The sequence below is a fragment of the Panulirus ornatus genome, chromosome 2 (assembly GCF_036320965.1).
Source record: "Panulirus ornatus isolate Po-2019 chromosome 2, ASM3632096v1, whole genome shotgun sequence".
In the NCBI taxonomy this organism is placed as follows: Eukaryota; Metazoa; Arthropoda; class Malacostraca; order Decapoda; family Palinuridae; genus Panulirus; species Panulirus ornatus.
The window spans coordinates 30,732,960-30,747,914 of record NC_092225.1 but is presented as its reverse complement, the minus strand read 5'-3'; positions in this window follow the sequence as shown (position 1 = coordinate 30,747,914).

The window sequence follows — 14,955 nt, the reverse complement described above, 5'->3', positions numbered from 1 at the left end:
TTATTATTATTATTATTATTATCATTATTATTATTATTATTATTATTAGTAGTAGTAGTAGTAGTAGTAGTATTAGTATTAGTATTAGTATTATATCCCTTAGAATAAGGACGAAACAATTCTACGCAAGCAGCAAGCAGCTCATGTGTGTGCTAGGAGGGGACTAATTGGAGCCAGATAGTTAGGGAGGTTAGAAACCCTCCCTTGCCGTATCAAAATTTTCTGAAAGGAAGGAAACAGAAAATGGAGCCGTGTGTGGAGTATTCCTCTAAGGTTCACACATCTGTTTTTGACGCTGCGTTTCTAAGGTTTCCGGGAAGGTGCTATCAGCCCCAGGAAAAATTAGTTGTAGTAGTAGTAGTATCAGCAGATTTTTATAAGTACATCTTTAAGTACACTGAGGTAACGTGCTTTTAGCAAGGCCTGGAGCTGCTTCTTTGTATTCCATCTCTTCAAGATATTCCTGTCGAGCAAATATTCCTCTCGAACCCCTGTGCCTCGCTGTCCTGCTTCCCTAGTCGAGTTAGCAGAGACACAGCCCGCAAGAAGTACACGTAGGTGTGAGGTCCAGCGGTCAGGAAGCCATTATTAAACAACAGACCATTGTGATTATCGTAGCGATTACTCGACACAAGAAAAATAACTCGTCGACCCCAGACGCGAACCACTCCACATACAGACAGCTGCTCACCTTGAAAAGTGTGTCATCACGCACACCATTGGCCTGTCTCGCCTCCAACATCTCTCTCGCCCCCAACATATGACTTGGCGAAATTTAAGAAATATGGTCTAGCACTGTATGATCAGTTGTAGACGCTCAACGTCGAGGAGAGGCAAGGCACACCAGAGTAGTTGACCTCAAGAGGCCACTTTCGCGCCCCCCACCGTAGTCCTGACCCATTTTGTGACTTGCAGGGCGAACACCTCTATTCTTCAGCCTCATAACTTACACCGGATCTCCTGGGTTTTGGGTAGATGTGAATATTCGTGTTGTAAGTAACACGAATATTAGTGGGGACGGCAGTGTAGTGGGCTGCCTCGTAGTGAGTTAGTCTGGACAACAAATGCTCAACTGTTTCAAAGATTCTTGTCACTCCTGTAAGTAATGGAGATCTAGAAATATCTAGAGATACATTTAAACTCAAGGATGCATGCGGAACATTCAATAAACTTGCTAGATAGCAAATCTATACTATGAAATAGGCTGTCTTGTCCTCTGTCGAAGACAATGCTTAACGCACGATGAATAACCCGCTATACACAGTAATACATCCATTTCCCAGGAAGGTTATCATGGTGAAATGTTTTCGGGAATTTATTGGTGAACGGGAAGGTTGCGCTGGTGATAAGGGAGGTAGGATGTGGGAAAATGGCGGGGATAAGGGGTTATACCACTAAATAATGCCATTCCGCCGCTCAGGGTAATGCCATCCGCCGCTCAGGGTGTGGTGGGCAAGGAAGGAGGGAATGGTTATGGTAAAGGAAGATGTAGTGGCCATGGAGGGAGTGAGTGGTGTTACTGATGAGCCAGGGAGGGAGGAAGTGCTGGTGGTGAGGGAGACTGGTGGCTAGGGTAGGAGAGAGTGATGATGATGAAGGAGAGTCCCATCTCTAGGACTTTTTGTATTACTGTATTCTATCACCATTCACACAGTCGCCGTTTAGTTCATTCCATTCGTCCACCACCAGAACAGTATGAAAGTACTGTTTTACATCTCTTCTAAAACCTATCTTCTGTTTCTTGCCTTATTTCATACTATAGGCTTCTGGTTGTTTTTTTTTTTTTTTAATCTTTTGAAAATGTATCTTTGTCGATATCATCAGAATGGTTTGAAAACTTGAAGGTAAGGGTAAAGTCGCTCTTGACTCTTCTGTCTTCCATAATGGGAAAGTTTATGTCCTCTAACCACTTGTTGTTACTCGGGTGACACACATCTAGTACTATATTTGCTGCTCCTCTCTGGATGTTTTCTATTAGTCTTTATATTTCCTCGAGTACAGTGACCAGACTGGAGAAGAATAGCATTAGCCTCATACCAGCTGTGAACAGTTTATAGAACGTTTCCTTAGCCAGGCAATTAAGAGTGATTCTGATATTTTCCAGCAGACAGTTTATCTCTGAAAGTGGAGCAAAGGCGACAGCTTAGGCAAGTCCCTCTCACATCCAGACAACTGCAGGTCACACCCCGCGTGATCATAGTTGTATCGAGGACTTCTTCCCCCTGTGTCCCATCCTTATTACTAGCGTTCATCACTCTCGCTCTCCTTATTCCAGACCAAGTTTTTTTTTTTCCCCTGAGGTTTCCTTGAAAGCAGGTGTAATCCTCTTCCTTCTCTACATCCCTCACGACTCTGGCATCATCCACAAACATGATCACGTAGCAGTCCAGTTCCTCTGGGAAGTAATTTACATTGATTCAAAAAGAAAAGAAAGAAAAGTAGAGGGTTGACTCGGTCCCACTGTGTCTTGTTATACGTGGAACCAACATTGTCAGTTGGCAATACTGTCTGCACGACACATGTTCAGCGGAATTTTTCTTTGAAAATTCTTCGTACAACAGTGTGTAGCACCATGCCTCACAAGCAGCAGTTACAACGTAGAACATATGATGATCTCCGTCTGTGGTGATCATCACATGAATCAACCTCGGCTTCCTACACTGTTATTACAGGGTGTGAGAAGTGACAGGATGATGACTGGATTATACGCAAAGAACTGCAAGCAAGGCGTATCATGCGTAATGTCACTTACTTCGAAAAGTAAAGTATGAATCGGAGACATTGAATTCACATATTAGAATGCTGGAAAGAAAAAAAAACGATCATATATAGAAAATGTCAGATTTCTCAGAAAAGAACGAAAAAAAAATCAGTTGTACAACGTTTAATCAGATTAATATTTCAACATGACCAGACTGAACGTTGAGTAACCAGTACAAGAAGTAGTGAAAGCAGAAGTCAAGGTACTCAACACCAACATGCGTCTCCCATGCTCATCACAGAACATGCTTTGTGAAGGAAGTGGAAAAGAAGATGGAAAGTTTAAGAGGGATACCCAAGTAATTGATAATTTAAGACTATCATGAAAATAATGTAGAAATGAAAATAAAGCAACCTTCTTGCATGATGAAAACTTAATTTTTTTTATGAAATGAAAGTAGATCAGAATAGAGCCATCCAAAGCCATCTCTGATGTTACATTGCGGTTAGTTATGTAACCCCAGCACCACTTCTGTGTGGCTATGGCGGCTTCAAGGCTGTGAACTACGCGGTATTAAGGTAAGGTGGCCTCCTTCAAGGCGAGGAGGCCCTCGACGACGCTGAACTCCTTCCCGTCCGTTGACTGGAATCACGTGATGCATCACATTCCCGCTTCCTTCAGGTCAGGCCGTGAGTGAAAAGTCACCTTCGGCAGGATTGACATCGTCGTCTGCTGACGAAGGAGCATTTCTCACATCAACGGAATCCATCATTTCCATACTACTGGATGCAGTGCAACCCTGAGGCTCCAGGAGTCTTTCTAGGAAACCACATGGGAGCTGCGGTTTCGGTGCATTACACATGACTGCTGGAGAATAGACGTGAGCGAATGAGGCCTTTTCTTCGTCTCTTCTAAGCATTCCCTCGCTAACTCGGGGAAACAGCCCGCATGAAATATATATATATATATATATATATATATATATATATATATATATATATATATATATATATATATATATATATATATATATATATATATATGCATATATATATGTATATATATATATATACATATATATATATATATATATATATATATATATATATATATATATATATATATATATATATATATATATATATATATATATACATATATATATATATATATATATATATATATATATATATATATATATATCTTTCTTTCTTTCGTACTATTCGCCATTTCCCGCGATAGCGAGGTAGCGTTAAGAACAGAGGACTGGGCCTTTGAGGGAATATCCTCACCTGGCCCCCTTCTCTGTTCCTTCTTTTGGAAAATTGAAAAAAAACGAGAGGGGAGGATTTCCAGCCACCCGCTCCCAGTGAATGAATGAATAAATATATATATATATATATATATATATATATATATATATATATATATATATATATATATATATATATATATATATATATATATATATATATACACACATATATATATATTTTTTTTTTTTTTTTTTTTTTTTTTTTTTTTATACTTTGTCGCTGTCTCCCGCGTTTGCGAGGTAGCGCAAGGAAACAGACGAAAGAAATGGCCCAACCCACCCCCATACACATGTATATACATACGTCCACACACGCAAATATACATACCTACACAGCTTTCCATGGTTTACCCCGGACGCTTCACATGCCTTGATTCAATCCACTGACAGCACGTCAACCCCTGTATACCACATCGCTCCAATTCACTCTATTCCTTGCCCTCCTTTCACCCTCCTGCATGTTCAGGCCCCGATCACACAAAATCCTTTTCACTCCATCTTTCCACCTCCAATTTGGTCTCCCTCTTCTCCTCGTTCCCTCCACCTCCGACACATATATCCTCTTGGTCAATCTTTCCTCACTCATTCTCTCCATGTGCCCAAACCATTTCAAAACACCCTCTTCTGCTCTCTCAACCACGCTCTTTTTATTTCCACACATCTCTCTTACCCTTACGTTACTTACTCGATCAAACCACCTCACACCACACATTGTCCTCAAACATCTCATTTCCAGCACATCCATCCTCCTGCGCACAACTCTATCCATAGCCCACGCCTCGCAACCATACAACATTGTTGGAACTACTATTCCTTCAAACATACCCATTTTTGCTTTCCGGGATAATGTTCTCGACTTCCACACATTTTTCAAGGCTCCCAAAATTTTCGCCCCCTCTCCCACCCTATGATCCACTTCCGCTTCCATGGTTCCATCCGCTGACAGATCCACTCCCAGATATCTAAAACACTTCACTTCCTCCAGTTTTTCACCATTCAAACTCACCTCCCAATTGACTTGACCCTCAACCCTACTGTACCTAATAACCTTGCTCTTATTCACATTTACTCTTAACTTTCTTCTTCCACACACTTTACCAAACTCCGTCACCAGCTTCTGCAGTTTCTCACATGAATCCGCCACCAGCGCTGTATCATCAGCGAACAACAACTGACTCACTTCCCAAGCTCTCTCATCCCCAACAGACTTCATACTTGCCCCTCTTTCCAAGACTCTTGCATTTACCTCCCTAACAACCCCATCCATAAACAAATTAAACAACCATGGAGACATCACACACCCCTGCCGCAAACCTACATTCATATATATATATATATATATATATATATATATATATATATATATATATATATATATATATATATATATATATATATATATATATTTATAAACATATATATATTTATATTTATATATATTTATATATTTATAAATATATAAATATATGAATGAATGAATATATATATATATATACATATATATACACATATACATATATATATATATATATATATATATATATATATATATATATATATATATATATATATATATATATATATATATATATATATTTGTAGGTGCTCGGCGCTGTCAAACACTGGCGATGACGCTACGCAACACGAACCAAATGAACCTAACCTAACCTATCTGTTGAGAATTTGCTGATCTTTTAGTATTTTCAGTCTTCGTTCAATCATAAAGCTACATCAGTTCGGTTAGGTTGATTTAAGCATTGTCGCCTTCGTATTGTTTTGACTGTCGTCGGTGTTCTCCAGAGTAATCGTACGTAATCAGGCTTACAAATTAAGATACCGATGTCCATTCTGTTTATATAGGAAATGTAGATTTGGCAGAGTGTCTGCATCAGAGAAGACAGGAACACCACCCAGCGGCAGACCTGGACGCATCAGAGCCACACCTCACTGGCTCTTGTTTGGGTGTAGGGACGAACACTGGGTCCAAGGTCTGTTAAGGGCCATAGCAACGGTGACACCATCATTAAAGATACCGTACTGAGTCACACTCGCTCCAAGATACCACACTGACGTGCGCTCTGGTTTTTCCTACATCCGTCCCCCAGCACTCGCACCTGTCACCACCACCTTCCTACAACTACGCCTGTCACCAGCACCTTCCTACAACCATATATATCACCAGCACCCTCCAACAATCGCAGTCCTCACCCACTTCCTCCCATGACCACAATCCTCTCTCATTACCTTCCACAACCAAACCAGTCCTCATCCATTACTTCCTACAATCACACACACGACTTCGATAACCACCCTCTTCACCCACAACCTTTCTCAACCACGTATATCTCCCACAGCTTCTCACAGCCTCACCCCTTTCTCGCAGGCACATCCCTTAGCGGCGGCAACAACCAACAACCACACATGAACACACCCTCCTACAACCACCCTTCTTCACCACTGCTCCAGCGTTTGCCGTACCACACCATTCGCACTGCTCTGCCCGAATCGCAAGGATTGTGCAAACCTACCGTGTAAAGGGGAAAAAAAAGAAAAGAAAGGAAACAGGTGATGTATTAAGATCACAAAACATTGTTGCGGTTAAAGGGGAGAAGTGGGTCTCACAGCGTTGTGGACTCTCCTCACACCCTCCTGGCTGAGGAGGACGTGGGAGGAGGGAGACGTCCCACGGCACACGCCCTTAATACTAGAGCAGAGAGGCCTTGTGCTACAGGGCCGACCGCGCTCGCTGGAGGTCCCTGGATGTTAAGAACAGCGCAAGACATGTGTCTCCAGGCCACTAGACCCCAGCCCCATACTGTAACCCACTCCTGCCCCACAACCTACAACCACACTCTTTACCTGCAGCATCTTACAACCGCATACTTCACCCACGGTTTCTTGTATATAGATTCCTCCTGTACAACCTTCCACAACCATACTTCTTACCTATAACCATACTCCTTTGAAAACTACTTAGGGTCACAATCCTCACTCACAACCTCTACAACTATACCTTTCACTCACAACCCCCAATAACGACACTCCTCACCCTAAACCCTCTACAAACACACCCCTAACCCACAACTCCTAAAACTATACCTCTCACTCATAACTCTCTACATCCACACTCCTCACCCATAACCCCTAAGGTCATACTCCTACAACCACACTTCTCACCCACAACCTCTACAACCACACTGTTCTCACAGCCATACTCTGCTTCCTCTGTCTTTATCATTTTGTTTTGGTCCGCTGCCAAAGATTTATTTTCTTCATTCGTCTTTAAGAACTTTGTGTCTTACTATACATGCCATATTAAGTACCAGGAGACCGCTTCTCACAAGTGCAGTTCCAGTGGCAATGTTTACAATTTCACGATAATTGTGTGTGTGTGACAAATACGTTCCTCTGACCCTGACGGCTTCAGACATGTGCTGGTACGACATGTACTCCTAACACGCATTATATGAACCTCCATGTGTGTTCATCCCCGTGAGGATCTAAGGACTTCATTAAGCAGTGTTCTTCCTCAGTGTGATATCTGTGTGTGTGTGTGTGTGTGTGTGTCTGTTACGCGGAGGGAGTTTTACACTCGCGTTACCCCGTCTCTTGACTTTGTAAACTGTACCGTGTCTTTATTTCTGTCTATGTATACACATACATGTGTGTGTGGGGGGGGGGGGGGTGAGGGGGCGTGAACACACCGGGGTTACTGTACGAACCTGGCAACAGTGGTGTCTGTGGGCTAGCAGGGTGGGTGGGGGGTGGAGGAGGACTTCCTCCTCACGCCTCAGGTAACCCCCCCCCCTCTCTCTCTCTCTCTCTCTCTCTCTCTCTCTCTCTCTCTCTCTCTCTCTCTCTCTCTCTCTCTCTCTCTCTGTCTCTCTCTCTCTTCCCCAATTACCAAACGCTGGTCACCGAGACTCTTAGTGAGTTACCTCGGAACATGAGGGAGAGTGTGTGGGTGTGGAGGGAGAGAGAGAGAGAGAGAGAGAGAGAGAGAGAGAGAGAGAGAGAGAGAGAGAGAGAGAGAGAGAGAGAGAGAGAGTAGGGGGGCAGCTCAGACTTGTGAACATTATTGCTTTCGAGCGAGAGTGGTCATGGCGGGACGAGCTTTGAGCAGGACAGCACCACAACAGCACCACGGTACCACCAGGTCTTTTTGAGTTAAGTCTTTTTTGAGAGTCGGGTGAGAGGTCGCATTACCCCCCGGCCGCCGGTAGCGCCGTCGTATCCCCATTGGGTTGTGCCGAGAACTTGGTTAAGTTATGAATTACGTTTGATGGCTTTATGGAGCGAGTTTCAAGAGTGGTGTGGGCCGGAAGCCTTGGTCGGGGGCAAGGAACTGGATGCACAAGCGCTCCCAGGACGGAACAGGGTGGGAGGAGGAGGATGAACAGCAGCTATTTTTAAAAGCACAGTGGGGGAGTTCATTAGCGTCTTCAGATAAACGAGAGAATTTCTCTTCTTGCAGGACGCTCTGTCATGCCGGAGACAAATCTATGCTTCGTTCATTCAAAAGCAGCCCCCTTTTTGCACTCAATATATGTCTCCAGAAATGATAAATGACTTTCGTTATGGCACCACTAGTCCCCGGACGGTACTCACAGTCCATCCACTTGAACACGGCGGTACGACAGTCGTGCTCAAGGGGGGATCTCTCACCCGTCGTGCTCGAGCGGGTGTTCCTGTAGGCGTTGCGAGCGAAGGAGCTGCCGTTCCAATGCGCTCTTCCTCCCTCACTGTGACTGGCCGCCTCTCTCCTGACCTCCGGTGCCTCACCTTTAACAACACCAACAAGGAGGTGGGTGCGGGGCCTTCGCCCCACCTCCTGCCTCAAAAGACGATCAGGAATACACTCACACTTGCCCTTTTATCACACTAACACATTGTGTTCTTTGTGTCCTTCAGGAACTGGTGTTCTGTGAGCCATTGTTAGTGTGGGCGAGGTCGACCTGGTATATATATATATATATATATATATATATATATATATATATATATATATATATATATATATATATATATATATCCCCATACTTGAATCATCGTTCCCCGTGTGAGCGAGTTACCGCTGGAAACAGACTAAAAAGGGCCGCATCCGCTCACATCCATTCTCTAACTGTCATGTGTAATGCACCGAAACCACAGCTTCCTATCCACAACCAAGCCCCACAGACCTTTCCATGGTTCATCCCGGACGCTTCACATACCCTGGTTCAGTCCATTGACAGCACGTCGACCTCTATATATCATATCGTTCCAACTCACTCTGTCCTGTGCACGCCTTTCACCCTCCTGCTTGTTCTGGCCCCAATCGCTCAAAATCTTTTTCACTCCATCCACTTCCAATTCGGTCTTCCCGTTCTGCTTGTACCCTCCACTTCTCACACATATATCCTTTCTGTCAACCTTTCCTAACTCATTTTCTTTGTGTCCAAATAAATTTTTTTTTTTTTTTATACTTTGTCGCTGTCTCCCGCGTTTGCGAGGTAGCGCAAATCAATATATATATATATATATATATATATATATATATATATATATATATATATATATATATATATATATATTCTTTCTTTTTCATACCATTTCCCGCGTTAGCGAGGTAGCATTCAAGAACAGATGACTGAGCCTTAAAGGGATAATTCTTCACTTGGCCCCCTCCTCTGTTCCTTCTTTTGGAAAAGTAAGAATTGGAGGGAAGAATTTCCAGCGCTCTGCTCCCACCCTTTTAGTCGCCTTCCACGACACGCAGGAAATACATGGGCAGTATTCTTTCTCCCCTATCCCAATCATATTTACATATATAGCGTTTAATTATTATCTAACACGGTATTGCTCAGAGCGGAATTGTGCATTACAGCCCGCGTGCTTGTTACTAGAGAGAGAGAGAGAGAGAGAGAGAGAGAGAGAGAGAGAGAGAGAGAGAGAGAGAGAGATTCCTGGTTGATACTGATGGAGAGGAAGTATTGACTCCGTCCCTCATTAGCGCTACAGGAATCTATGTATTGCCACCACATTTGTTGCCGGAGTCGCAGTGCGGTCGTCTCGTCTCCTGTTTACCGCATGTGTTATTGCTGCAGTCACACAGTATTTGATGATATTTTTATCAGCCTGGAGCGAGATAACTGTGTATTAGTGTGAAGTAACTTGATAGGGTATGAGGGGCGGACCTCGGCTTGTCCACCGGCATTTATTCACAGCATGATGGAGGCGTTACTCACTAATGAGAAGTCTGTCGTATTTAAAAGATTTTGTTTTTATTTTCTCTGAAATAATCCAGGCTGGATTTTGTTAGGCTGAGGTAAAATAGATTTTACTTTTTTTTTCGAATATTTAAACTTTCCAACCCACTCGCGCGTAGGCAAACATGATGAAGCAGTATAGCATCTATCAAACCTTTGAATCAGGTTGAATTCGAGAGAAATTGCGGAAATGATCATAAGGTACAGACGCCCAGCGAGGCCGCTCCGCCTACCCCCTGTGCATGTTTACACACACTCCTCCGTTTGCCTGTTACAGTAATGAATTTTATGTTTAATTCATATTTCAGTTCCCAGTTTTCGTCAGCAGTGATATCATTTGTCTCAACCTTGTTTAATTGCTGTGTATATTTCCTATAATTACACAAGACATACTAATTTTGTTTCATAATAGTTAAAATTATGACTATTACGTATCCTTAGGCCTGGCTTCTTGGGTTTCCAAGACATTGTTTTTATCATTAAATCACCATTATTATCCCCGTATCTCTCTTCCAGGGTAGTTTCCAGTCCGGCCAGATACCACCAGGTTTATTTTGTATGCGTGCCACAAACAACGGCCACACGTGTAACTGCTGGCCCTGAGACTCACCGACACTGTCGGTTTTCAGGAATGTCAACCTTCATGGAATTTCCGTGAGTCTCACGAGATCGATGTTCATCTCACAGTTAAACCCACGGAAATCGTTATCCGCCAGGTCTGTGACATTCCATTAACCTTCATATTCTATGTTGTCACATATCACTAAATTTCATATCATTTCAACTCGGAAGAGTACTGGAAATGGCTTTTTAACGTCGGATCTCAAAATAATTACGTGGGAAATGCCCTTCGGACGAAAACCAGCCATTTGTTTTCTAAAAATTTCACCGATTTTAACACGTTCGCATTTCTGAGCTTTGCTGTGAACAAACATTCCAGGCTACCAAACGCTGATACCTTATTTTCAACATAACTCCATTCTCAGTTCCTTGGGATGGCTCGGATATATATATATATATATATATATATATATATATATATATATATATATATATATATATATATATATATATATATCATAGGGCTTAGTTTTCAAGTGTGGTCCCCAGCGATAACCTCGCAGTCTAGCGCAAAGGGCAGGGACGAAGAACTACCGTTGCTACCATGTAAGGTAATGTTAAGGGTGAACTTCACATTCAGAGAGATGTCTATGAGCACCAACAAATGAAAATCCCCCTGTGTTCTGAAGAATTTTGTCAACTTATTATCACCACAGATGACACCAAGGAATAGACACAGGATTTATCTATTTATGTTCACTTCGTGTTGTGTAGAAATCAACAGGGGTGGCTCGTAGAGGCGGATCGTCAAGGAGCGGGTCTGGTTTTTCATGAACACCAGCCGACTAGGTTCGGAGAGGACCTAGTAGACCTGATAGTGATCCAGATGGCTTTGGAGACCCTGTAAGTAGCTTGAAGAAATGATATCAGTGACGAGAGAACCAAATGGTGATGATGGGGAAAAGTTGGAAGTCTTCGTTTGATTTATTTACCGGGCCACAGGCAGACTTGAATGTACTTGATAATACCAATACAGATGGACATTAAGGAAGTAACAGAGATGGTCTGAGAGACCCATGTAGTTAGTACACATATGTTCAGGCAGCAGGGTGATATCGGTATTTGAATAGTTATACATAATATTGGATGCGTTATTACCCACAAATAAGAAACTAGTGATATTTATGTCAAGTTACTGGAATCAGCTTAGGGTTTCATGTTCATGAATTCATTCCATAGGTTCACGTAAAACTGGTTGGAGCGACATTTATATATATATATATATATATATATATATATATATATATATATATATATATATATATATATATATATATATATATGGAAGATTGAGCTGGCCAGACTGGTGTGGCTGGGAGGGGTAACACTAATGTTGATATATGGCTGAGACGAGCTTAAGCGAAGGCGGAGCCCGCGGGACGAATACTAAGTATTGACCAGGCCTATTTTAAAAGACCGAACTGTCTACATGGGGCTGGGTGATGCATGAAATGTAGTAAAGATTTAAGGAGAGAGAGAGAGAGAGAGAGAGAGAGAGAGAGAGAGAGAGAGAGAGAGAGAGAGAGCTCTCGGCTTACAACACTGAACTTGTACTTCTCAGTGTGGGTGTCGCTTGTTGCCTATACATACGGCACGTCTTTGGGTTTAGTGCAGCCGTCAGCCACTCATGGTATGCTCTGTCTGGATTGTAATGTTTTTCTCATGCCCCTGCTCTGAATTATTTTCTTTCAATAAAATAGACCTTAAAATCCCAGTGGCGAGGTAATGATTACGTTATGATAATTCGTTATTGATATCATTTATAGTACTATTATGACAGAGGCCTATCTTGGAATCAGTTTTACTTGGTTCCAGCTCGTTGTTTTTGCGGACTTCGTCCAGACCAGTTGAACTTTGAGGAAATGTGTCAACAGTGTGACGCTCCCGATCCACTGTTGATTAGGCGGAGTTGGTGTGATAAGATCAGAACCTGGTGAGAGTAGGGCAACAGGTCCGACCCTGGCCGTGGGCTGCCATGCTAGACTTTCGCCTCTGCTTCCCTGTACGTGTTTGGCCGCGTCCGGAAACTGGTGTATTGAATGTCCCTGTTTCATAGTTGTTCACGTATTCGCTGGCACGATTCCCTTTTATTCCATTTTTTTTCGTCTCATTTATTTTTCATGTGACCCTTAAAGCCTATAGAATATTCAGAGAACATAGCCTCAGTGAAGCCTTCAGGGAGTAGGTTAATCTTAGAAAAGCTACGCATATTGATGACCATGTAAACAATAAGCGGATGGACTCACACTCCTGTCATTCGCTCCTCAATTTGCTTTTGGCTAGGGAGTCACATCTACCCATTATAAACTCCACTTCATCAGCAGTAGCAGCTGAACCGATTTTATTACCCGCATGGAACAATACTGTTATACTATTCTTAGAGACCCAGCTGACCGCTATCTGCAATAGATATATCGTTATCTCTGTAATCTTTAATATCGTTCTCCTTCAGGGGTGGACTACATGCGCCTATTGTAACTTAATCACCACATCTGTATCTCGAATCTCCTTTGATTCCATCAGGCTATACTTTTCTTGCCTTAAAGGATCTTACTTTGCTTCTCTTTAAATATACTAACTCCCTCGTGTTCTTTGTCACCTGATTGCAGAGGTCCTCTGTGCAAGGAACTTTAGAAGTGCAAGAACTTCTCCCACAGTGCTAGTGGGGCGATGAAACATTTTTTTTTTTTCTGTTCATACTTGATACCGTTCATACCTCTTTTCAACTTGATGCCAAAAGGCAATTTCTCTCTACCTCTGTCTAGGAATCGTTCGTTTCCCTCTGTCTGTTAAGCTTTCATAGCACTACAGTACACACCTTTGATTATATAAACATGTCAAGCGTAATCATATACCTCACTTAGGATGGCAAACCCAATACAACCAACATCACAAATTCTTCTTCCTGTGGGCTGGAGGTTTTGTATACGTTGGTGCCGTAATTGTTTGCTTGTGAACAGCTATTTTATGTCTACAGAGATTTTATTCGCTCTAGTATGAAGTGCTGCTCACATCCTTTCAACCATTCCTTTCCTTGCGCGATAATGTCACTCGCTGGTCTTTCTTTGCTCTACAGGTGTTATTTTGGCCACTGTCCTCGTGAGCTGTACACGTGTCCCCGCCCTCAAGGTAGGTACATACATACATCATTCCTTATATTCAGATTCTGTTGAGCAGCTCCAGATACAACTGCTCCTTCAACATTCTCTATGATATATAGACCAGCCTCCTACTTATCGCTGTTTTATGATAATTCCACCCTCTTTCCTTTAGTTATGTACAGTCTTATCTCCCTCCCCTGTTGCGATTTTGTGTTCATTCCCTTTTTACTCCTTTGTCACCTCATCAAACTTTCCATGATCATTGAATTAACTGCCGTGAGTCACGGGAGGAGGTACCTCAAACAAATCTGCTCAGAGATCAATTTATCACATCTTAAATACCTGTATCTCACATTGTCGGTCTTATCATAGGTACCTGATACCACGTCGTAGAGCTCGACAACATTACTTACCAGATCACAGTACTCCTGATGTAGGAAGCGTTTTCCCAGTGGATATGACAAATCACAAGCTGTTATATGTTGTCCGATTTTATTACAGTGTATTTTTATTTTGGGTAACACGTGTTTGTTTCTTATTCTGACCGACATGGAACCTATCACTTACAGCTATTACAAGGAATACTGTACTTGACACCAGTAAAAACCTTAGGGCCATGTTAGACGAGGTTGCTTTTACCGTATGTGAAAGCTACCTGGTCGTTACGTTTTCTGCGTGTCCTGGAATGGTGGTATTATTATAGTTATCAGTATTATTACGTAAGTGTTTAGTCTTGAGAATTACTCACAATAATATCGTACCTTTCACGTTTAGTTAGTAGAATAAAAATGTATGTGACCTTTCGTTCGGCAGGACAACAGACGGTATCCGGAGGCCTAGGTCTACCTTGAAATCAGTATTATTGATACCGTAGTAAATAATCATTTTAACATGTCACTCTGCACTGTGAACTCTCTTTTTCTAACATTTCAAATCTTTCTTTCCTTATGTGGTACCCAAGGTCCCTAA